Genomic DNA, 22,911 nt, shown 5'->3' with positions numbered 1-22,911 from the left:
CGAGCTCGACGTTAAATCGAGCGAGCGGTCGTAAACGCGTCGAAGCGAAGACCGCGAGCTCGGCGTTAAATATCGAGAGCGATCATACATCGAAGGAAGAAGCGGAAAGCGTTAAATATCGAGAAGGCGGCGGCGTCTATAAGCGTCCGGCGCGTCGACGCGTTAAATATCGAGAGAGCGAGAGCGTATAAGCGTCTGCGGAAGACCGTCGAGCTCCGGCGTTAAATATCGAGAGACGAGTCGGCGTCTATAAACGCGTCGAGGCGGAAGACCGTCGTAATCGCTCAAGCGTTAAATATCGAGGGGCGTCTATCGCCCGAAACAGGCTCCGACGTTATCGAGACGAGCGGCGTCTATAAGCGTCGGAAGAGCGGAAGACCGTCGAGCCCGACGTTAAATATCGAGACGAGCGGCGTCTATAAACGTCGAGCGGAAGACCGCCGAGCCTGGCATCGAGACGACGGCGTTAAGCGCCGATCGGAGGAAGACCGCCGAGCTGCGCGTCTATAAGCGTCCGGAAGACCGAAGCTCCGGCGTTAAAAATCGAGACGAGCGCGTATAAAGCCCCGGAAGACCTCAGAGCTCACGTTAAAAATCGAGAGACGAGCTGGCGTCTATAAACCTCCGAGCGAAAAAAGGCGATCAAGGGGACTCGTACTCGCCGTCAATATCGTTCGACCACCTACGTGTTCCGCTCGGCCCAGTACCCAAAGATACTTCACCAACATCCAGTGAATTAACCTCTTCTGTCGAAGCAGAATATATTTGTCCGAGCGGATGGTATTTTCATGGCGCTGCTCGGCCGAACTGATAGTCCAGTCAGTCGGACTAATCGCCTCTTTCGACTAGACTTGAAGGGGAGGCAAGTGATCCGGTGGTAAGAACGGGGGACCCCCTTTTTTTGGGGAAGTCAACGTCACGGGGAGGAGCGGAGACCGGTCGGCCGAACGGGGTCACAGCTGAACCAAAGACGACCCGACGGGACTAGGGGTTTCGACGCTCGTTGAACAGAGGCATATGGCCGAGCGGACCCTCATGGGTGGAGGGTCAAAGACACGTGGAGGTCAACCCCAAGTTCGCAGCAGGAAGAAGCGGGCAGGCGGATGCGAGCGGAAGGATGCCGGGCAGCGGAAGGATGCCCGGAAGGATGCAGCGGAGCGCATGGCGAGCGGAAGGATGCGGGCGAGCGGAAGGATCTGGGCGGACGGAAGACAACCCGACCATGGGCGGGTTTCCCGCTCATAGTGAAAAGGTCACTGGCGCGGATAGCCGAGCTCGGCTCATAAAGCATCGTTGTTGTGGAACACTCTCGGTAGAACACCCGGTCGGACGTATATGCTGTCGGCTACAGCGGCGGAGCTCGAGAAGAGACAAGGACAAAGGAAACATCGGGGGAACATCTCCTGACAGCGGGTATGTTCAACGACCAGGCCATACGCAAGATCTTACAACAGAGGATTCCGCTGTCCCATCAAGGACATGCCTGGACTGTAGCAGTATGGGTCAGGTAAGCTTTCTGACAGACACATACCGAGGTATGGGTTGCGAACACGTATGCACCTCGGTGGACGTGCAGGAGCTCTTTCACCGCTCTATATAAAGAGTCGCATACTTCGCCGGAGGTACGCGTGGAACACCTCTGGAGCCACTTTTTTCCACTGCTTGCTTGCCTGACTTGAGCGTCGGAGGGTCGCCGCCGGGAACCCCTTCCCGGCCCGACTTCTGTGCAAGTTCGCCGGAGGTTCGTGCAACCAGTCGAAGATCCACGTCAGCAGCCGGGAGCGCCACGTGCCCAGCGTCCGTTGATTCAGCATTCGGACAGGATCAAATGCAATCACTTTTTACGAAAATTATGGCAACATCTCACCTTGTACGCATAGAGCCTTTTGCAAATTGACCATTGAAATTACAAGAATATGATCATGAAGAGATATCAAGAATGCACTCCTATTAAATACCATACCACTAATATTGTGATGATTCGTGACTTATTTACGTCTTCGCGAGATGTCTAATTGGTTAAAAGAATGAACTTACTAGAATAAGGTAAAGGATGAAGGTAGACAGAAGCACATTCCAAAAATCTAAACATTTTTTTAAAAAAAAATAAGTTGGACTCGAACCGGAGACGTTTAGTGTGTTAGACTAACGTGATAACAAATTACACCACGACACCATATTAAATAGAATGAAAAATGAGAAGTAAGAATCTAAAATCTAAAATGTAAATTTATATTAATTATTTTAAAATTTTAATTATTAAAATAAATTTACCCCGTGATTTACCTTGCTTGATATAACCTAGACCCAAGCTGTGATGAATACCTGAAATGAACGTAATCACTTTTTACGATAATTAGAGAAACACCTCACCTTGTACATATGGAGCCATTTGTAAATTGACCGTTGAAAGGACAAAAATATGGTCATGAGGAGATAGTAAAAATGCACTCCTATTAATTACCTTTCGACTAACTTTGTGATGATTCATGACTTATTTACGTCTTCGAGGGATGTCTAATTGGTTAACGGAACTTACTAGAATATGGTAAAGGATGAAGGTAATTAATTTTACTACAAGAGTGCATATGATTGGAATAAGTGTCAGCCGAGTGTTTAAGACTGTGAAAGGTATGCCATATATAAAGGATGCACATTCCAAAATCTAAACATTTTTTTAAAAAAATAATTGAAAAAAATAGATAAACTAGCGTCGCCCAAACTCAAACCAGAGACCTTTAGTGTGTTAGAGTGGCATGATAACCAACTACACCATGACACAATATTATAGATAATGAAAAAATTAGAATTAAGAATCTAAAATCTAAAATATAAATTTATATTAATTGTTTTTAAAAGTTTAATAATTAATATAACTTTTTCCTATGATTTACCTTCCTTGATATAACTTGCAGACAAGCTGTGAGAATACTTGAAATGAATGTAATCACTTTTTACGAAAATTAGGGTAGCATCTCACCTTGTACGCATAGAGCCTTTTGCAAATTGACCATTGAAATGACAAGAATATGGTCATGAAGAGATATCAAGAATGCACTCCTAGTAAATACCTTCCCACTAATATTGTGATGATTCGCGACATATTTACGTCTTCGCAAGATGTCTAATTGGTTAAAATAATCAACTTAATAGAATAAGGTAAAGGATAAAGTTTGACGGAAGCATATTCCAAAAATCTAAACATTTTTTAAAAAAAAATAAGTTAAAAAAGAGATAATTTAAGTGTCGCCCGGACTCGAACCAAAGACCTTCAGTGTGTTAGACTGACGTGATAACCAACTACACCACGACACCATATTAAATAGAATGAAAAATGAGAATAAAGAATCTAAAATATAAAATATAAATTTATATTAATTATTTTAAAATTTTAATTATTAAAATAAATTTACCCCGTGATTTACCTTGATTGATATAACCTAAAGACAAGCTGTGAGGAATACCTGAAATGAACGTAGTTACTTTTTACAATAATTAAAGAAACACCTCACCTTGTACACATGGAGCCATTTGCAAAATGACCATTGAAAGGACAAAAATATGATCATGAAGAGATAGTAAAAATGCACTCCTATTAATTACCTTTCCACTAACATTGTGACGATTCATGACTTATTTACGTCTTCGAGGGATGTCTAATTGGTTAAAAGAACGAACTTACTAGAATATGGTAAAGGATGAAGATAATTAATTTTACAACAAGAGTGCATATGATGGGAATAATTGTCAGCCGAGTGTTTAAGACTGTGAAAGGTATGCCATATATAGAGGAAGCACATTCTAAAATCTAAACATTTTTTTTTATAAAAAATAATAGTAAAAAAAGAGATATACTAGCGTCGCCTGGACTCAAACCAGAGACCTTAAGTGTGTTAGAGTGACATGATAACCAACTACACCATGACACAATATTATAGAGATTGAAAAAATTACAATTAAGAATCTAAAATATAAAATATAAATTTATATTAATTGTTTTTAAAAGTTTAATAATTAATATAACTTTATCCCGTGATTTACCTTCCTTGATATAACTTGCAGACAAGCTGTGAGAATACTTGAAATGAATGTAATCACTTTTTATGAAAATTATGGCAGCATCTCACCTTGTACACATAGAGCCTTTTGCAAATTGACCATTGAAATGACAAGAATATGGTCATGAAGAGATATCAAGAATGCACTCCTATTAAATACCATCCCACTAATATTGTGATGATTCGTGACTTATTTACGTCTTCGCGAGATGTCTAATTGGTTAAAAGAATGAACTTACTAGAATAAGGTAAAGGATGAAGGTAGACGGAAGCACATTCCAAAAATCTAAACATTTTTTTTAAAAAAAAATTAGTTAAAAAAGAGATAATATGGCGTCGCCCGGACTCGAACCGGAGACCTTCAGTGTGTTAGACTGACGTGATAACCAACTACACCACAACACCATATAAAATAGAATGAAAAATGAGAATTAAGAATCTAAAATATAAAATATAAATTTATATTAATTATTTTAAAATTTTAATTATTTAAATAAATTTACCCCTTGATTTACCTTGCTTGATATAACCTAGAGACAAGCTATGAGGAATACTTGAACTGAACGTAATCACTTTTTACGATAATTAGAGAAATACCTCACCTTGTACACATGGAGCCATTTGCAAATTGACCGTTGAAAGGACTAAAATATGGTCATGAAGAGATAGTAAAAATGCACTCCTATTAATTACCTTTCCACTAACATTGTGATGATTCATGACTTATTTACGTCTTCGAGGGATGTCTAATTGGTTAAACGAACGAACTTACTAGAATAAGGTAAAGGATGAAGGTAATTAATTTTACTACAAGAGTTCATATGATTGGAATAAGTGTCAGCCGAGTGTTTAAGATTGTGAAAGGTATGCCATATATAGAGGAAGCACATTCCAAAATCTAAACATTTTTTTAAAAAAATAATAGTAAAAAAAGAGATAAATTAGCGTCGCCCGGACTCAAACTGGAGACCTTCAGTGTGTTAGAGTGACTTGATGGCCAACTACACCATGACACAATATTATAGAGAATGAAAAATTTTGAATTAAGAATCTAAAATATAAATATAAATTTATATTAATTGTTTTTAAAAGTTTAATAATTAATATAACTTTATCCTATGATTTACCTTCCTTGATATAACTTGTAGACAAGCTGTGAGAATACTTGAAATGAATGTAATCACTTTTTACGAAAATTAGGGCAACATCTCACCTTGTACGCATAGAGCCTTTTGCAAATTGACCATTGAAATGACAAGAATATGGTCATGAAGAGATATCAAGAATGCACTCCTATTAAATACCATCCCACTATATTGTGATGATTCGTGACTTATTTACGTCTTCGCGAGATGTCTAATTGGTTAAAAGAATGAACTTACTAGATTAAGGTAAAGGATGAAGGTAGACGGAAGCGTATTCCAAAAATCTAAACATTTTTTTTTTAAAAAAAAATAAGTCAAACTCGAACCGGAGACGTTTAGTGTGTTAGACTAACGTGATAACCAACTACACCACGACACCATATTAAATAGAATGAAAATTGAGAATTAAGAATCAAAAATATAAATTTATATTAATTATTTTAAATTTTTAATTATTAAAATAAATTTACCCCGTGATTTACCTTGCTTGATATAACCTAGAGACAAGCTGTGAGAATACCTGAAATGAACGTAATCACTTTTTACGATAATTAGAGAAACACCACACCTTGTACATATGGAGCCATTTGCAAATTGACCGTTGAAAGGACAAAAATATGGTCATGAAGAGATAGTAAAAATGCACTCCTATTAATTACCTTTCCACTAACATTGTGATGATTCATGACTTATTTACATCTTCGTGGGATGTCTAATTGGTTAAACGAACGAATAGGGATGGCAATGGGGCGGGGCGGGGGCGGGTTTGTCATTCCCATCCCCGCCTCGTTCTCATTTTTTCAAGTTCGGGGATTCCCCGAACCCGAACCCATGGGGATCGAATCACCAACCCCGCCCCCATCCCCGCTTCATTCCCAAATTTAGTTTATATTATTATTATTATTATTTAATAATTATTATTAATGATAATATTAATATTAATATCAATATTAATAATATTATTATTAATCATATTTTTAAAAATTATAATATTAATATTAACACTATTATTAATACTTTTTTTTAAATCATATTATTATTTATTAATATTAATAATAATAATATTCGGGGCGGGTTCGGGGATGGGGATAGTATTCCCATAACCACCCCGAACCCGCCCCATCCCCGAAAAATCGGGGATCCCCATCCCCATTTCGGGATTTCCCCGCTGGGCCCCAAACCCGCGGGGAAAATTACCATCCCTACGAACGAACTTACTAGGCCCCGCAAACCCGCTGGGAAAATTGCCATCCCTACGTACGAACTTACTAGAATAAGGTAAAGGATGAAGGTAATTAATTTTACTACAAGAGTGCATATGATTGGAATAATTGTCAGCCGAGTATTTAAGACTGTGAAAGGTATGCCATATAAGCACATTCCAAAATCTAAACATTTTTTTAAAAAAAATAATAGTAAAAAAAGAGATAAACTAGCGTCGCCCCGACTCAAACTAGAGACCTTCAGTGTGTTAGAGTGAAATGATAATCAACTACACCATAACACAATATTATAGAGATTGAAAAAATTACAATTAAGAATCTAAAATATAAAATATAAATTTATATTAATTGGGCAACATCTCACCTTGTACGCATAGAGCCTTTTGCAAATTGACCATTGAAATGACAAGAATATGGTCATGAAGAGGTATCAAGAATGCACTCCTATTAAATACCTTCCCACTAATATTGTGATAATTTAAGCACTCCTATCAATAAGCATATTAATTGTTTTTAAAAGTTTAATAATTAATATAACTTTATCCCGTGATTTACCTTCCTTGATATAACTTGCAGACAAGCTGTGAGAATACTTGAAATGAATGTAATCAATTTTTACGAAAATTAGGGCAACATCTCACCTTGTACTCATAGAGTCTTTTGCAAATTGACCATTGAAATGACAAGAATATGGTCATGAAGAGATATCAAGAATGCACTCCTATTAAATACCTTCCCACTAATATTGTGATGATTTGTGACTTATTTACGTCTTCGCGAGATGTCTAATTGGTTAAAATAATGAACTTAATAGAATAAGGTAAAGGATGAAGTTAGACGGAAGCATATTCCAAAAATCTAAATATTTTTTTTTTAAAAAAATAAGTTAAAAAAGAGATAATCTAGCGTCGTCCAGACTCAACCCGGAGACCTTTAGTGTGTTAGACTAACGTGATAACCAACTACACCACGACACCATATAAAATAGAATGAAAAATGAAAATTAAGAATCTAAAATATAAAATATAAATTTATATAATTATTTTAAAATTTTAATTATTAAAATAAATTTACCCCATGATTTACCTTGCTTGATATAACCTAGAGACAAGTTGTGAGGAATACCTGAAATGAACGTAATCACTTTTTACGATAATTAGTGAAACACCTCACCTTGTACATATTGAACCATTTGCAAATTGACCGTTGAAAGGACAAAAATATGGTCATGAAGAGATAGTAAAAATGCACTCCTATTAATTACCTTTCCACTAACATTGTGATGATTCATGACTTATTTATGTCTTCACAGGATGTCTAATTGGTTAAAAGAATGGACTTACTAGAATATGGTAAAGGATGAAGGTAATTAATTTTACTACAAGAGTGTATATGATTGGAATAATTGTCAGCCTAGTGTTTAAGACTGTATATAGAGGAAGCACATTCCATATTAAAGAGAATGGAAAATGTGAATTAAGAATCTAAAATATAAAATATAAATTTATATTAATTATTTTAAAATTTTAATTATTAAAATAAATTTACCCCGAGATTTACCTTGCTTGATATAACGTGGAAGGTATGCCATATATAGAGAAAGCACATTCCAAAATCTAAACATTTTTTTAAAAAAATAGTAAAAGAAGAGATATACTGGCATTGCCCGAACTCAAACCAGAGACCTTTAGTGTGTTAGAGTGGCGTGTGATAACCAACTACACAATGACACAATATTAAAGAGAATGAAAAATTAGAATTTAGAATCCAAAATATAAAATACAAATTTATATTAATTTTTTTTAAAAGTTTAATTATTAATATAAATTTACCTCATGGCTTACCTTCCTTGATATAACTTGGAGACAAGCTGTAAGGAATATTTGAAATGAATGTAAACACTTTTTGCGATAATTAGGGCAATTCTCACCTTGTACACATGGAGGCTTTTGCAAATTGACCGTTGAAAGGACAAAAATATAGTCATGAAGAGAAATAAAAAAAAAACACTCCTATTAAATACCTTTCCAATAACATTGTGATGATTTGTGACTTACGTCTTCGCGGGATGTTTAATTGGTTAGAAGAACGGACTTACTAAAATAAGGTAAAGGATGAAGGTAATTATTTTTACTAGAAGAGTGCATATGATTGGAATAATTGTTAGCCGAGTGTTTAAGACGGCGGAAGGTATGTCATATATAAAGGAAGCACATTCCAAAATCCAAAATTTAAAAAAAAAGATACTAAAAAAAAAGAGATAAACTAGTGTAACCCGGACTCAAGTCGGAGACCTTTAGTGTGTTAGACTGACATGATAGCCAATTACACCATGACACCATATTAAAGAGAATGAAACATGAGAATTAAGAATCTAAAATATAAATTTATATTAATTATTTTAAAATATTGATTTATTAAAATAAATTTACCCTGTGATTTACCTTCCTTGATATATCGTGAAGACAAGTTGTGAGGAATACTTGAAATGTGAGGAATACTTGAAATGAATGTAATCACTTTTTACGATAATTAGGGCAACATCTCACCTTGTAACCATGGAGCCTTTTGCAAATTGACCATTGAAAGGACAAAAATATGGTCATGAAGAGATAGCAAAAATATACTCCTATTAATTACCTTCCCACTAACATTGGGATGATTCATGACTTATTTATGTCTTCGCGGGATGTCTAATTGGTTAAAAGAACAAACTTACTAGAATAAGGTAAAGGATGAAGGTACTTAATTTTACTACAAGAGTGCATATGATTGGAATAATTGTCAGCCGAGTGTTTAAGACGGTGAAAGGTATGCCATATATAGAGGAAGTACATTCCAAAATCTAAACATTTTTTTAAAAAAATAATAGTAAAAAAGAGATAAACTAGCGTCGCCCGAACTCAAACCAGAGACCTTCAGTTTGTTAGAGTGACATGATAACCAACTACACTATGACACAATATTAAAGAGAATGAAAAATGAGAATTAAGAATGTAAAATATAAAATATAAATTTATATTAATTGTTTTTAATAGTTTAATAATTAATATAACTTTATCATGTGATTTACCTTCCTTGATATAACTTGCAGACAAGCTGTGAGAATACTTAAAATGAATGTAATAACTTTTTACGAAAATTAGGACAACATCTCACCTTGTACACATGGAGCCTTTTGCAAATTGACCGTTGAAAGGACAAGATTATGGTCATGAAGAGATATCAAAAATGCACTCCTATTAAATACCTTCCCACTAACATTGTGATGATTCGTGACTTATTTACGTTGTCGCGAGATGTCTAATTGGTTAAAATAATGAACTTACTAGAATAAGGTAAAGGATGAAGATAATTATTTTTACTATAAGAGTGCATATGATTGGAATAATTGTAAAAAAAAATAGATAAAAAAGAGATAATTTGGCGTTGCCCGGACTCAAATTGGAGACCTTCAGTGTTCAGTGTATTAGATTGACATGATAACCAACTACACCATAACACCATATTAAAGAGAATGAAAAATAAGAATTAAGAATCTAAAATATAAAATATAAAATATAAATTAATATTAATTATTTTTAAAAGTTTAATAATTAATATAACATTACCCCATGATTTCCCTTTCTTGATATAACCTAGAGACAAGTTGTGAGGAATACTTGAAATGAACATAATCACTTTTTATGATAATTAGGGTAATATCTCACCTTATACACATGGAGACTTTTGCAATTGATCGTTGAAAGGACAAAAATATGGTCAAGAAGAGATAGCAAAAATGCACTCCTATTAAATACCTTCCCATTAATATTGTGATGATTCATGACTTATTCACGTCTTTGCGGGATGCCTAATTGGTTAAAAGAACGAACTTACTAGAATAAAGTAAAGGATGAAGGTAATTAATTTTACTGCAAGAGTGCATATGATTGGAATAATTGTCAGCCGAGTGTTTAAGACGGTAGAAGGTATGCCATATATAGATAAAGCACATTCCGAAATCTAAACATTTAAAAAAATAGTAAAAAAAGAGATAAACTAGCGTCGCCCAAACTCAAACCGATGACCTTCAATGTGTTAAAGTGACGTGATAACCAACTACACCACGACACCATATTAAAGAGAATGAAAAAATGAGAATTAAGAATCTAAAATATAAAATATAAATTTATATTAATTATTTTTAAAAGTTTAATTATTAATATAAATTTACCCAGTGACTTATCTTCCTTGATATAACTTGGAGACAAGCTGTGAGAAATTCTTGAAATGAATGTAATCACTTTTTATGTTAATTAGGGCAACATCTAACCTTGTACACATGGTGACATGGAGGCTTTTGCAAATTAACCGTTGGAAGGACAAAAATATAATCATGAAGAGAAATCAAAAATGCATTCCTATTAAATTCCTTCCCACTAACATTGTGATGATACGTGACTTTTTTACGTCTTCGCGGGATGTCTAATTGGTCAGAAGAACGAACTTACTAAAATATGGTAAAGGATGATGGTAATTATTTTTACTACAAGAGTGCATATGATTAGAATAATTGTCAGGCGAGTGTTACAGTGGAAGGTATGCCATATATAGAGGAAGCACATTCCAAAATCCAAAATATTTTTTTTAAAAAAAGATAAACTAGCATCGCCCAAAATTGAACCAAAGTCCTTTAGTGTGTTAGACTGATGTGATAACCAACTACACCACAACACCATATTAAAGAGAATGAAAAATGAAAAATGAGAATTAAGAATCTAAAATATAAAATATAATTTATATTAATTATTTTAAAATTTTAATTATTAAAATAAATTTACCCCATGATTTACCTTCCTTGATATAACCTAAAGACAAGCTGTGAGGAATACTTGAAATGAACGTAATCACTTTTTGCGATAATGAGTGCAACATCTCACCTTGTACATATGGAGTCTTTTACAAATTGACCGTTAAAAGGACAAAAATATGATCATAAAGAGATAGCAAAAATGCACTCCTGATAATTACCTTCCCACAAACATTGTGATGATTCATGACTTATTTATGTTTTTGCGGGATGTCTAATTGATTAGAAGAACGGACTTACAAGAATAAGGTAAAGGATTAAGGTAATTATTTTTACTACAAGAATGCATATGATTGGAATAATTGTCAGCCAAGTGTTATGGTGGAAGGTATGCCATATATAGAGGAAGCACATTCCAAAATCCAAACATTTTTTAAAAAAAAATACTAAAAAATTAAATTAGCATCGCCCGGACTCGAACCGAAGACTTTTAGTGTGTTAGATTGACGTGATAATCATCTGTACACCATGACACAATATTAAAGAGAATAAAAAATGAAAATTAAAAAACTAAAATATAAAATATTAATTTATATTAATTATTTTTAAAAGTTTAATAATTAATATAACTTTATCCCGTGATTTACCTTCCTTGGTATAACTTGGAGACAAGCTGTGAGGAATACTTGAAATGAATGTAATCACTTTTTACGATAATTAGGGAAACATCTCACCTTGTATACATGGAGCCTTTTGCAAATTTACCATTGAAAGTGTTGGGGATCTTATGGTCATCTAGAAGGGGGGTTGAATAGTTGTTTCCCCCAACTTGATGCTTTTCTACGTATTTGTTAGTTGCACAGTAGAAATATAATACTAAATACAAATATAAAAGCTAAAGACTAAAGGAAATAAGAAAGAATAAGCAAACAAAGAGTTAAACTAAAGACAAGAATAAGAAAGCAAACCACTACACATTGTTTAACGTAGTTCGAAGATTAAGCTCCTACTTCACGGATGCACGTAAGGTGAACAATCCCTATCCGTGTGTGGATTTGTCCCCGGAAACTCCGGCTAGGACAATCCTCCTTGTCGATGGAGAAACCTCGCCACAACTTGATCAAGATCACCCGGGTTGCAATGAGAGCTTGGAGACTCTAATTAGACTTTAACCAAGTTTAATTTCATCACCATGGCCAGCCATCCCAAGCTCTATCTCATAGAGCTTGGGAAGAAACAACCCTGCTATTTTATCGTTACCAGCCGACTAGTGCATGACTAATGGCTCTCCAACGGCTCTTTACAAGTCGACTGGTGCCAACACCAGTCGACTAATCCCAGTCGTTCGGACATAGAAACTCTTTGTTCTCACCCCCAGTCGACTGGTACAACCCTAAACCTAAGGTTTCCCTTCCCGAGTACATTTCTCTCGCACTCGAACCCTCACGACTCACTTGACTCTTCTTTGCAGCTTTGACCTCTTGTCTTCAAGCCTAATTCCTTTGGCTCTTGTCCCTCGGATACATTCAAGCTCACGGCCCATCCCCAATGTCATCCTTCCCGTATGCCTAAAAAGTCACTTCCCTCGGCCATTGTCCTTACTGCCTTGTCCACGGTCCCTCGGATGCTTCATCCTTCACCGGACCCGAAGCCATTAAGTTAAGTCATATGTGTATCCTGCAAACCTGCACACTCACATGCACATATCAAATAATGAGGGTAAACCTAACTTAAACCTTTTTTCCAAACACCAAAACACATGGTCACACAGACCATTGGGATTGCTCTAACAATCTCCCCCTTTTTGATGTTTGGCAATACGTTTAAGTTAAGAAAAATAGAATAGAAAATAACAATGCTAATAACAAATGGACTTACATTGCCAAGGCTACACACTTGGACTTACACCGCCAAATGGACTTACGTTGCCAAGGCAACACACTTGGACTTACACCGCCGAATGGACTTACCAAGGCTACACACTTGGGCTTACACCGCCGAATGGAAAAAAAAAAACATACATTAGAACCTATCCCAAGACTCCCCCTATGCCTAAGATCCCCATTGAGCTAGAAATTTTACCACAGGGATATTTAAGAACCTATAACAAGGCTCCCCCTACACAAAGGTATTTAAGGTTTTTCCAACTAAACCTTACTTCTCCTCCTTTGCCTAACATTAAAAAGTTTCCAACAATATCTTAATTGTCGAGAACTTGATCATCAAACTAACTCTAAACTCATGTATTTATCCCCCATAGATCTCATACACCTACATGAGTTGACCTGGTCAAAACAAATGCTAAAAAATAATATTAGACTGGTATCAGTCGACTTCCTCCAACATCAGTCGACTGCCTCTATTGAATTCAACACACAGAAGCATTTTATTTTTTAAATATACTATTACCAGTCGACTAGTAACTACATCAGTCGACTGGTACTTTTATTTCAGACCAGACAACATTTTGAACCTAGTTTTAGAAATGCACCAAAAAATCTACAGACATCCAAAAATCTCTAAATTTTATGGAGAGGTCTGTTTTACCCATGTTTACTTGGAAAAAATATATTTAAAAATGTATCTATCACCAATCCTAAGATTGACATAAAATTCAAAACTAGCTAAATGGTTCAATTGAACCTTGACCTAAAGTCCTAGTTTTGACTTCCGCTTGATGTATTTGCTCATACTAAACCACAATGCATCCCTAGCATTGGTTTATATGGAATCTATACATCTAAAACCAATTATCATGCAAATATAACCTGAATGTCATATTTATATGCAAGAAACACAGTCCAATTGTGTCAATTCCCTAGGTTTAAGACTCCAGTCCGTCTCCAAAATGACTTGGCACATTTCATGACCCAATCTAGACTCTCAAGTAAAACTCACTTGAGATCCATTTGTCATGGGTCCCAAATTTACTCTTTGAGCTCGCCTAGAGCTATTAACCTTAGCCACCATCCTAGGTGACTCATCTATTGAGGCTAAACCACAATGATGTCCCTTAGAAGATTTCCTTATCTTCTTGACCTTGGACACATCATCCTTGCCATATTATATGTCACCCTAGTATATGATCTTTCCTTGGCCTTGGAGGGACTAGATCGATATCCCAAACCTAATCTATCATTGTTGGGTCTTTGGCTACCCAACACCATACCTAATTCCTTATATCCAACATTAAATCTCTTAAGGAATTTTTTAAAATTTTCAAGCTTTGCCTTCAAAACTTGATTTTCTCTTTCTAGGTTCCTAAACCTAGAGTCAATAGGTCCACCTTGGACATTCCTAGACCTACTTATTTTTCTAGACATATATCTCTCCTTCTTGAGATTAATGCCTTGGTTCTCCATTACCTTCTTCCCCTTAGGTAATGGGAATTTAACATGTCTAGGGTTATCATGAATTGATCTCCTAGGGTTATGATCTATATTTACCGTATTCCTACCATGGTATCTAAAGCTAAAATTTTGCATCGGTAAATAATGAAAACTATTTCTAGCATGCATGGAGGAGTTTAAATTTGAATTAACATTCAAGTTAGGATATACCTCCTTACCCTTGAAGCTCCCCCTCGACTTGAGTTTTTCTTCTTCTTCCATTTCTTTAGATGCTCCAACTTCTTGAGTTCTCCCTCCCTTGGGCATCTTGTATGGTAGTGTCCTATCTCACAACACGTGAAGCATCTAATGTACTTCTTCTCCTTCTTCTTCCTACAACTCAAATTAGATTCTAAAGGAATTGAATTGAGTTTAGGAGTTACCTCTTTCTTATCCAATGGACACCTACTCTTGTAGTGTCCCTTCTCATTGCACCCGAAACAAATGATGTGGTCCTTTGACTTCACCTCGGTGGAGGTGCTCACTAGGTTGACTTCCAAGACTTCTTCTTCGCTTGTCTTGGATTCTTCTTCAACCCTTGAGGATGTTTCCTCATCCACACTTAGGGATGACATTTTTTTCATCCTTCTCCTCTTCAGATGTTAAACATGGTTCAACTTCCATTTGCTCCTCCTCAACTTGAGCAATTAAACTCATCTCCTTGGGTTCTTCTTCTTCTTGTGTAGGTTTAAGTTCTTCTCCTAGAACCATATTCACTTTGCTCCATAAATCGTGGGAGTTCTCATATTCACCTACACCACTTATCACATTAGACGGAAATATATCTATTAAGATTAATATTACCTTTGAGTTTGTCTCCGATCATGAGGTTTTCTCTTCCATCCAATGTCATGGTCGGAGTTTCTTCCCTTTCTTATCTTTTGGGACTTCGAACGGCTCCTTGATCATCATCATGGTGTCACAATCCGTGTCAAAAAAGACATCCATCTTCATCATCCATAATGTGATGTCCCCTAGGCTTCCTTCTTCATACTTCGGCGGTTCTATCAAGCCGGTCATCTTCTTAAGTGTTGCTATTCTCGGCGGTTAGTCCGGTGAAGTGCAACCTTGGCTCTAATACTAATTGTTAGGGATCTTGTGGCCGGCTAGAAGGGGGGGTTGAATAGTCATTGCCCCCATCTCGATACTTTCCTACGTATTTGTTAATTGTGCAGCGGAAATCTAATACTAAATACAAATATGAAAGCTAAAGCCTAAAGGAAATAAGAAAGAACAAGCAAACAGAAAGTTAAACTAAAGACGAGAATAAGAAAGAAAATCACTACATGTTGTTTAACGTGGTTCGGAGATTAAGCTCCTAGTTCACGACTATCCGTAAGATGGATGATCTCTATCCATCGATGGATTAGTCCCCAGAAACTCCGACTAGCACAATTCTTCTTGTCGGTAGAGAAACCTCGCCACAACTCGATCAAGAACACCCAAATTGCAATGAGAGTTTGGAGACTCTAATTAGACTTTAACCAAGTTCAATTTCATTACCATGGCCAGTCATCCCAAGCTCCATCTTATAGAGTTTTGGGAAGAAACAACCCTGATGTTTTACCATTACCAGTCGGCTGGTCCTTGCACCAATAGACTAGTGTCTGGCTAATGGCTCTCCAACGGCTCTTTACCAATCGACTGGTGCCAACACCAGTTGACTGATCCCAACCGTTCGGGCACAAAAACTCTCTGTACTCACCCTTAGTCAACTGGCCCCTATACCAGTCGACTAGTACAACTCTAAGCCTAATGTTTCTCTTCCCGAGTACATTTCTCTCACACTCAGACCCTCACGACTCACTTAACTCTTCTTTGCAGCTTTGACCTCTTGCCTTCAAGCCTACTTCCTTTAGCTCTCATCCCTCGGATGCATTCAAGCTCGTGACTCATCCTCAATGTCATCCTTTGCGTATACCTCGAAGTTGCTTCCCTTGGCCCTTGTCCTTGCTGTCTTATCCACGGTCCCTCGGATGCTCCATTCTTTACCAGACCCGAAACCATTAAGTTGAGTCATATGTGTATCCTGCAAACCTGCACACTCACATACACATATCAAATAACGAGAGTAAACCTAACTTAAATTCTTTACCCAAACACCAAGATACATGATCGCACGGACCATTAGGGTTGCTCTAATAGAAAGGACAAAAATATGGTCATGAAGAGATAGAAAAGATACACTCCTATTAATTACCTTCCCATCAATATTGTGATGATTCATGACTTATATATATCTTCACGGAATGTCTAATTGGTTAGAAGAACAAACTAACTAGAATAAGATAAAGGATGAAGGTAATTATTTTTACAATAAGAGTGTATATGATTAGAATAATTGTCAACTGGTATCCCATATATAGAGGAAGCACGTACCAAAATCTAAACATTTTTTCCGAAAAAAATATATTAGTAAAAAAAGAGAAAGGATGAAGGTAATTATTTTTACTACAAGAGTGTATATGATTGGAATAATTGTCAAATGGTATGCCATATATAGAGGAAACACATACCAAAATCTAAACATTTTTTTCCAAAAAAAATATATTAGTAATAAAAGAGAGAGTGTATATGATTGGAATAATTGTCAACTGGTATGCCATATATAGAGGAAGCACATACCAAAATCTAAACATTTTTTTCCAAAAAAAATATTAGTAAAAAAAGAGATAAACTGGTGTCACCTAAATTTGAACTAGAGACCATCAATGTGTAATAGACCAATGTGATAACCAACTAAACCACGACACAATGCTAAAGAGAATGAGAAATGAGAATTAAGAATCTAAAATATAAAATATAAATTTATATTAATTATTTTTAAATATTTAATTATAAAAATAAATTTTTCTCGTGATTTACCTTCCTTGATATAACCTAGAGACAAGCGGTGAGGAATACCTTAAATGAACATAATCACTTTTTACGATAATTAGGATAACATATCACCCTGTACACATGGAGCCTTTTGCAAATCGACGGTTGAAAGGACAAAAATATGGTCATGAAGAGATAGCAAAAATGCACTCCTATTAATTACCTTCCCACTAATATTATGATGATTCATGACTTGTTTACATCTTCGTGGGATGTCTAATTGGTTAAAAGAATGAACTTACTAGAATAAGGTAAAGGATTAAGGTAATTATTTTTACTACAAGAGTGCATATGATTGGAATAATTGTCTGCCGAGTGATTAAGATAGCGGAAGGTATGCCATATAAAAAGAGAGATAAACTGGAATCTCAGACTCGAAGACCTTCAGTGTGTAAAACTGAAGTGATAACCAACTACACCACGACACCATATTAAAAAAAATGAAAAATGAGAATTAAGAATCTAAAATATAAAATATAAATTTATATTAATTATTTTTAAAAGTTTAATAATTAATATAACTTTATCCCATGCTTTCCATTCCTTAATATAACTTGGAGACAAGCTGTGAGGAATACTTTAAATGAATGTAATCACTTTTTACGATAATTAGGACAACATCTCACCTTGTACACATGGAGTCTTTTGCAAATTGACCGTTGAAAGGACAAAAATATGTTCATGAAGAGATAGCAAAAATGTGCTCCTATTAATTACCTTCCCATTAACATTGTGATGATTCATGACTTATTTATGTCTTCATGGGATGTCTTATTGGTTAGAAGAATGGACTTACTGGAATAAGGTAATGGATGAAGGTAATTATTTTTACTACAAGAATCACATTACAAAATCCAAACATTTAAAAAAAAAAGTAAAAAAAGAAATAAACTAGCATCGGCCAAACTTGAACCATTAGTGTGTTAGACTAACGTGATAACCAACTACACCACGACACCATTTTGAAGAAATTTAGAAATTAGATTTAAGAATCTAAAATATAAAATATATATTCATAGTAATTATTTTTAAAATTTTAATAATTAATATAAATTTATCCCATGATTTACCTTTCTTGGTATAATCTGGAGACAAACTATGAGGAATACCTGAAATGAACATAATCACTTTTTACGATAATTAGGATAACATCTCACCTTGTGCACATGGAGCCTTTTGCAAATTGTTGAAAGGACAAAAATATGGATAACAAAAATGGGTAGCATCTCACCTTCTACACATGGAGCCTTTTGTGAATTGAACGTTGAAAGGACAAAAATATGGATAACAAAAATGCACTCATATTAATTATCTTCCCACTAATATTGTGATGATTCATGACTTATTAATGTCTTCGTTGTCTAATTGGTTAGAAGAACGGACTTACTAGAATAAGGTAACGGACTTACTAGAATAAGGTAAAGGATGAAGGTAATTATTTTTATTACAAGAGTGCATCATTGAAATAATTGTCAGCCGAATGATTGAGACGGCGGAAGGTATGCCATATACAAAGGAAGCACATTCCAAAATCCAAACATTTTTTAAAATAAATATAAGTAAATTGGCATCACCAGAATTAAAACCGGAGACCTTCAGTGTGTTAGACTGACATGATAAACAACTACATCGCCATGTTAAAATAAATGAGAAATGGGAATTAAGAATCTAAAATATAAATTAAAATATAAATTTATATTAATTATTTTTAAAAGTTTAATAATTAATATAAATTTACCTCATGATTTATCTTCCTTGATATAACAAGCTGTAAAGAATACCTGAAATGAACGAAATCACTTTTCATGATAATTAGTAGGGGTGTAATCGAGCCGAGCCGAGCCGAACTCTTGGATGTTTGAGTTTGGCTCGTTTATAATCGAGCCGAGCTCGAGCTTTATTTAACGAATATATTCATGGCTCATGAGCTTATTCGAACTTTTATCGAGCCTAAACAAGCTTAATAAATATAAATTATAAATTTAAATATTCATTAAAAACTAAATTATATATTTTTAAAAAATTATAATATTCTTGTTAAAATTTATAATTTTATTCTAATAAATAAATTTAATATATTTGTCTATATTTTTTATAAATAGAGTGTAAAATCTATAAATTCAATATCAAAACTATTATTTTTTTTATTTAAAAGTTGATTCATGAGTTTAACGAACATGTTCACGAGCTAACGAGCCGAATATTGTGAAGCTTGAGCTTGGTTTGTTTATCTTAATGAGTCTCACTAAACGAGTTCAAACGAGCTTTTATCGAATCGAGCTTCGAATAGATCACGAGCGGCTTGGCTCATTTACACCCCTAATAATTAGGACAACATCTCACCTTATACACAAAATATGGTCATGAAGAGATAGCAAAAATGCACTCCTATTAATTACTTTCCCACTAACATTGTGATGATTCATAACTTATTTGTGAAGGATGTCTAATTGGTTAGAAGAACGGACTTACTAGAATAAGGTAAAGGATGAAGATAATTATTTTTACTACAAGTGTGCATATGATTGGAATAATTGTCAGCCGATTACTTGAGACGGCGGAAGGTATGTCATATACAAAGGAAGCACATTCTAAAATCCAAATTTTTTTTAAAAAAAATTATTAGTATAAAATGTAAGTGATAAACTGTGGTCGCCCAAACTCGAATCAAAGACTTTCAATGTGTTAGACTAACGTGATAATCAATTACACCACAACACCATGTTAAAGAGAATGAGAAATGAGAATTAAAACCAAAAATATAAATATAAATTTATATTAATTATTTTTAAAATTTTAATAATTAATATAAATTTATCATGATTGACCTAATTCCTTAATGAACATAATCACTTTTTATGATAATTAGGCAACATCTCACCTTCTACATAATTTGCCTTTGCAAATTGAAATGGCAAAAATATATAGTAAAAATGCACTCCTATTAATTGTCTAGATGGCAAGAATAAGGTAAAAGATGAAAGAGTGCAATTGGAATAATTGTCTGAGACGGCGGAAGGTATGCACATTTCAAATTTCCAATTTTTTTTTAATATAAGGAATAAAATATATGATAACTAGGCATCTTCCACACTTAGAACTAGAGACCTTGTATGGTAGACTAACGTAATAACCAACTACACCACGTAACCATATGAAAGAAACAATTAAGAATCTAATTTCTAAAATATAAATTAATATTAATTATTTTTAAAAGTTTAATTAATGTTTATTTATAAATATAAAATATAAGGAATAGAATATATGACAAACTGGCATTACCAGACCTTCATTCAGTGTGTTAGACTAACGTAATAATCAACTACACCACGAAAATTAAACAGAATGAGAATTAAGAATCTAAAATCGAAAATATAAATTAATATAAATTTTTTTTAAAGTTTTTAAAAAAGGGCCCAACCGGGTTCGAACCGGTGACCTATTGATCTGCAGTCAATTGCTCTACCACTGAGCTATGGACCCTTTTGATGATGTTAAATAAAATAAAAAATATAAACTAATATTTATTTTTTTAAAAAAAGGGCCCAACCGGCTTCGAACCGGTGACCTATTGATCTGCAGTCAATTGCTCTACCACTGAGCTATGGACCCTTTTGATGATGTAAAAAATGTAACTATTATATTTGTAATATTTAATACATTTTATATTGTTGTGTAAAAAAAACATTTAGTTTTACGATAGCTACCATTACACTTCATGCTTAGAATGAGCGTATGTTAGAACATTTGCATTATTCACTTGAAAGGATAACTAGATCGTTCTTTGACTAGGAGATGAGAGCCTACTTTTCAATTCAGTTAGATGTCAATGAAAAGTCTTATGATGAACCAAAGAAGAAATAACCATTTATTTCTGGATTCTTTGACATAGAAATTGGTTAAGGTAACTCTATTTCCATTTCCCGCACAACACCTACAAAATTTCTAATCTTTTCCATACACACCATCATATTATCATAATTTTTAAAGTTATCCAAATTTTTAGTAGCAACACTCGAGCTTCGTTTTATACATGTCCCTCGAAATACTGGCAGAATAACCAATATTTCATGCAAGCTCCGTCTCATGAAATTAATCCGCTTCAATTACCAGGGATTCAATCAAATGAATCAAAAAGAATTAATGTTGATTCAAGTAACAGTGATAAATGTAAAGAAACATCGATGTTTCTACAGCGCGCAACACATGCTGCGGATAATATTATCACTACAAGAAAAACGTCATTCAACAACACTCAAACGACAACGGTTTTATACCAAACCGTTGTCTTTTTGCCTTTTAACAACGGTTTTAACAAAAACTGTTGTCTTTTAGTAATTTTTTTGGCCTATGACAACGGTTTTTAACAACCGTTGTCTATTTATGTTTTTTTGGGATACAACAACGGTTTTTAAAGTAGCGACAACAGCTTTTTAAAAGCTGTCTATGTCTTTTTTAGATTACGACAACGGTTTTAAAAAATCGTTGTCTATTAAAGTGTTGTTAAATGCAATTGTTTTTTCTTTCACCACTTTTTCTCCTTCGTCATTTGTCCATTTTACGCCTTGTTTTTTCTCTCTTTCCCAAACCCTACTCTTGACTCTCGACTTCCTGACCTCTCTAGCGCCTCCCTCCTCACCACCCTCTTCATCGCCTTCTTCGCCGCCTCCCTCCTCACCGCCTCTCACCTCCCTCCTCCTCACCACCCTCGCCGCCTCCTTCCTCACCGCCCTCTTCGCCACCTCCATCCTCGCCGCCTCTACTTTCAACCATCTTCTCCGCCTCCTCCTCCTCAAGCCTCGACCTTTCTCGTCCTCCTCCTCCTACTCCTCGCCTTCCTCTTCTCCTCTCTCTGGGTTTGATTCGCGCTGAAATGGGCTGATCACCCACTTATTGATCCGCACAGGCGTCTCTTTGCATCCCTGCGAGATCTCTTCCAGGTTTTTTTTCGCCTCTTTTACGAATCAGATAACTATTACTGATTTGTCTGATTTGGGATCTGAAGATAGCGACATTGCTATCTTCTTCTGAAACTCTCGCCCTTTTCCATCTCCATATACTAGTAGGAAGCTTGCCCTTTTCCTCACGCAGCACCGAGTCAAAGTGATCAGTCTTTCCTTTCCCGACATTCATCTTCTCACAGGTTTGTGTCTTAATCCTCGATTGCCCCTCCCCGCTTTTCAATTCTTCCCCTCATGGCACGGTCTTGTAGCGCTCTTGCTGGAGCACGTCCGAAGGATCTGTTGCGAGCACTGCATCCTTCTCTTTTTCTAACTATTTTCCTTGTTTGTTAGTTGGCACATGTTCCCCTTCCCTTTTCAATTTCTCCTCTCACGGCATAGTTGTGATGGTGGGTGTTGGTCTTGATGCCTGTTGTCATTGCGCTCATGCTAGTGCACGTATGAAGGATCAATTTTCTTCTTC

General features: G+C 35.3%; 4 non-coding genes and 1 pseudogene across 4 annotated transcripts; all 5 read right to left on the bottom strand.

The window, feature by feature from the left end:
- LOC122025571 overlaps window positions 1-22,260 on the bottom strand; it is a 55,415-nt pseudogene extending 33,155 nt beyond the window's left edge.
- Window positions 3,242-3,315, bottom strand: TRNAV-AAC. Its single transcript has one exon. It is a non-coding gene; the product is annotated as a tRNA-Val (tRNA).
- On the bottom strand, window positions 4,390-4,463 carry TRNAV-AAC. The gene has a single exon. It is a non-coding gene; the product is annotated as a tRNA-Val (tRNA).
- On the bottom strand, window positions 20,899-20,970 carry TRNAC-GCA. Its single transcript has one exon. It is a non-coding gene; the product is annotated as a tRNA-Cys (tRNA).
- TRNAC-GCA lies at window positions 21,028-21,099 on the bottom strand. The gene has a single exon. It is a non-coding gene; the product is annotated as a tRNA-Cys (tRNA).
- Window positions 22,261-22,911: the final 651 nt, after the last annotated feature.

Source organism: Zingiber officinale, chromosome 1B (genome assembly GCF_018446385.1).
Source record: "Zingiber officinale cultivar Zhangliang chromosome 1B, Zo_v1.1, whole genome shotgun sequence".
NCBI lineage: Eukaryota > Viridiplantae > Streptophyta > Magnoliopsida > Zingiberales > Zingiberaceae > Zingiber > Zingiber officinale.
The sequence above is the reverse complement of the archived record's forward strand: the minus strand, read 5'-3'. Positions and strand labels throughout refer to the sequence as shown.